Below are 4419 nucleotides of genomic sequence, written 5' to 3' on the forward strand. Positions count from 1 at the left end.
AATATTTATATGCATTCAATTAAAACATGGTTTTGAAATACTTCAACCTCTAAAGGTCTATAATATTAATCTACTTAAGAATCAAAGTTATTTACATAGCTAGAGTTCTTTAGATTTTCTATTTGACTTTGATTCTAGTCTTCAATTTTTCTATCTTCTATCTTCTTCTTTGTATAAGTTCTTCTTACCAGTAAAAATGTTCAATATATTTTTTCTTTGGGTCTTGACTTAGCGACTTGATTGATCATTTTCTTGTCTTGAGATTTTGCTATAGACCTCATAATATTTGTGCTAGAAGTCTTTGGTCTAAAATACACTGATATCAATATTAGTAGCACAGTTACAAGCTACCTATTTTATTACCATCAAAATAATAGAGACCAGTATGATTTTACCATGGGTCTAACATTTCTATCTCTAGCAATAGTCAAAAGGAAGAAAAATTTGGGAGCTTCTCTCATTGAACAAAGTGTATCAGATCCTTTATTATAAAATCCTAACACATCTAGCATATCTTGTGCTAGAGAAACTATTCATGTCTTTTAAAATCATTTATTCACTCTACCATTTGACTTTGAAGAGGTTTTTGTGTAGATAATAAGATTTGGGGGTAGAATTTAAAATTGAATTCATTTAACTGATTGAGCTACTATTTAGCGTGTTTTTTATTTATTTGAAAAAGCCAATCCAGGTCCATTTTGAGTTTGTCTCTTAAAATTAAGATATGAAATACTATTTGAGTTGTTGTCACATAAGTAAGCATATAGGATTGGGTACACTTATTATTTGTACTTAAATTGTGGCATTTGCCTATACTAGAGGCTTTTATATTTGGGTTAAATTATAAGCAAACAATCCTCATATTACTGAGTCAAGTTTTGGCAAGGTAAGAACATCCTCAACTTAATTTGATTGAGAGAGCCTATGTGGCCAAGAGAAAGGTTGTTAAGCGTCATTTGTTATTTTTCAATCATAAGCCCTTGTGAAGGTAAGCAAAGTTGAAAATCCCTTTGGTGGGTCTAGGCTAGCGTGCCTAGTGAGCTATTGCAAATCTCTGGGATTGCCTAGTTAGCTGCTAGAAAATTCCTTTGAAGGACTGTAACCTAGTAGCTATTGTATTCATATGTGAGAGTGAGCTCTATTAATTGGTGATTGTGGTCAATCTTGAGTGGCATAAGTCTCAAGGAAGGTATCATTGTAATTGGTCTTAGAAGGAATGTGTTGTAAGTGTCATTTCACAATCTTAATATAGTGAACTAACTCAAAGGTACAAACACCTATGGTGTTAAGTAACAATCCGTAGAGAGAATTCTGAACCATTATAAATTGGTACGTGTTTATAGTGGGTTTGTTAGTTAAACTATTATTTGTGCTTGAATCTTGATTCTAACAATTACATTGCACAATCAAACTATACAAGATTATAGATACATTTAAAAGGATAGAACAAAAGAATCAAAAGAAGTTCAAAATTAGCAATGAATTTAACAAACCTATTGACACCCTCTCTTACCTTCTAGGTTTGATGCTCACCGGACCTTACAGATAGCACCACATTTTTAGATGGTTATGACCCATTTGCCCTTTCTCTGTTTGATGGGAGACATTAGAGATTGTGAAAGTACAAAATAAGGGTTTTTATTCAAATAAATATCTAGACATTTGGGAATCTATTAGTGAGGGACCCCATCTCCCATCTAAAAAAGTAAATGTCAAATTGATCCAAAAAACTGTGGTTTTGGAATGATATGAACATTACTAAATATATATGAACATTACTTAGTGTTACTCTTCTCACTCTAAGTGGTCATTTAGGCACCTATATTTAATTGGTGATATCATCTCATATGAAGATGATGAATGTGACAGTGAGAATGATCATCAAAAACCAAACTTGAGCAAATTGGTATACTTATTAGATGAATCTAGGGCTGCCCTCAAAAGAAAAGCAAAAGATAACAAAGAACTTAAGTGTATAGTTCACTAAGATAGAAAAAACAAATTGAATCCATAAGAATTGATAGTTCATTAAGATTAAATGAAGTCAAAAGGGAAATAACATGCTCACTTTTAAACGTGAGGAGTTTGGTGTCTACTTCTGAATCTATGTGGAGTTGAGTAATGAGTATAACAATATTTGTGCAAGAACATTGAAGCTCCAAGAAGAAAGTGAACTTTTGAAGTCTCAAAAATAGCAAGTTGAAAGAAAAACCATAGATTTGTCCTATGACTTATAGAAATTTTCTCTAAGAAAATCCTTCAAAGAAATCAAAATTAGAGAGATAAAATGAGAAAAGGAAATGTTGTGAGTGTTCATAAAAAATGAATAAAATGTGAATAAAAATGAGAAAAATAGGAGAGTTTTGTGTTTGAAACAAAATTTTGTCTAATTCGGGTTACAAAAATAAGAAAACCAAGTAAAAAAAAACAGATCTTCTGAACGGGTTACTCATATTTCAATATTTAAAGGGATGAGGGAGATTTAAAGGGGTTAGTCGACAGGAACGGTCACGCTCATTGCAGCTCATGTGCACCCCCTCTCCTCCCCACCTCGATGTGATAATGCCTACAAAATAACAGTTGACAAATTGGGAAGATAATGTTGCAGTGACCAGTGGCCAGTGGCTACGTGATTGGGCCTCTTCACACTGCTCCATTTGCTTATAAGAACACAAACTCTCTCTCTTCCCGGACATTAATCAGCCAGCCTTCTCCTATCTCCGCAGATTTTGCTTGAGATCACTGAAAGAAGAAATGGATCAATTTGTTATTGGCTTTCTACCTTTCTCCCTTCACCTCGTTGTTGCTTACCTGATTCTCTCCTCTGGCCTTACAACCTGCTCTGCCGCCAGAACCCATCCCCTGGAGAAAAGTAGCACCAGCACGGAGTTTATCAGGACCTCCTGCGGAATCACCACTTACCCTCGAGTCTGCTTCAATTCCCTCTCCGCGTACGCCAGCACCATCCAGACGAGTCCCCGGCAGATGGCCCTCGCCGCATTGTCAGTGACCCTTTTCGGCGTTCGCTCCACATCCGATGCCCTGTTGAAAATGTCGGTGCAGGGCCTGAAGATGAAGTCCAGAGAGAAGGCCGCCGTGACCGACTGCCTCGCGAACTTGTCCGACTCCGTAGACGAGATCCGGAGGTCGACTGGGGAGATGGGTCACCTCTCCGGCCCCAATTTCGACCTCAAGTTAAACGATATCCAAACGTGGGTCAGCGCGGCTCTCACCGACGAGAACACCTGCATGGACGGCTTCGAAGGCATGACAGGAAAAGTGAGAACGGCTGTCAGGGGAATGGTTGTTAATGTGGTGCAGCTCACTAGTAATGCTCTCGCACTCGTCAATGGCCTTGCAGCTTCTGCTCCTTAATCGAGGCTCCTCTTAGATTAAGCAACTGTGAGAATTAATGGATGTTTTCATTTTCAGTCTGCTAGTAGCTAGAAACAAAGATGATAGCCTTGTGTATGTACTGTACCGATTGTTAGAAATTATTACTCTTATTCTCTTTCGATTGGAATGGAGTAATTACCCAATGCTAGTACATGCGCTAGTAAATAACCTTGTGATATGTATGATTCTATGTTGCAGAACCGGCTGGGAATCACAATGTCATGTAAGTATTAGATGCTACTCAACGGTGGTTAAGAGAAACAATACTAAGGAACTTGAGACAGGGTGCTTCTATATTGATTCTTGAGGCTAGCTCCAATAGCTATCGTGGTGCACAACTACCAGTGTAGGAGGATTAAAACGATGTATGAAGAACGCATATTGTAGGAATCAAATCGATGGATGGACACGAACCCAACTGAAGGAATTCAACAACAAGAATATGAACCCGAGAAATGGTAACTTTTGGAATTAAAAATGGATTCAAACCTTGCTGAAGACTACAATATCGAACTCAAGGATGGATTCAACTACAAAATTAGACCATTGGAAGGAATAGACTCGAATCCTTGGCACTGGATTTGAACCCTTGTTGCATAAATTCAACTTTTTAGAATGTCAGAGGTAATGTCAAAGGGTAATGGATCTCCAAATTTTGTAAGTGACCTACCAACATGTTTAACAACAAAAATAGATTTATTGATTAGTTTGTGAATTTTTGGAATATTTTTTCACTTGTTTTAGTAAAATGCTAAAATCAATCTTATCCACTCTAACGATTAGTTTTTTCAAAGTTGAAAAACATACTTTATATGGGAAACTAGTATTTGAGTAAGTACTCAAATAGAGTAGTTTAGAAATGGCTAGAAAAACCTCTCAAGCTTTTGTTACTGGTGTGTCAGTAACAAAACCTCTCTTCTTTGATGGAACTAACTATTCCCATAGGAAGTATAAAATAAAACACTTTCTCCTGGGATACGAGTCAGATTGGTGGGAAATCACCACTCAAGAACCCTACATTCC

At 36.8% G+C, this 4419-nt stretch overlaps 1 pseudogene; it reads left to right on the plus strand.

The window, feature by feature from the left end:
- Positions 1–2754: 2754 nt before the first annotated feature.
- LOC137947616 (21 kDa protein-like) lies at positions 2755–3396 on the plus strand (annotated as a pseudogene).
- The last annotated feature ends 1023 nt before the right edge of the window (positions 3397–4419 follow it).

The sequence above is a fragment of the Aristolochia californica genome, unplaced genomic scaffold (genome assembly GCF_029961685.1).
Source record: "Aristolochia californica isolate CCGP_79_NKW_82.1479 unplaced genomic scaffold, dmAriCali1.0.hap1 SCAF_13, whole genome shotgun sequence".
Classification (NCBI taxonomy): domain Eukaryota; kingdom Viridiplantae; phylum Streptophyta; class Magnoliopsida; order Piperales; family Aristolochiaceae; genus Aristolochia; species Aristolochia californica.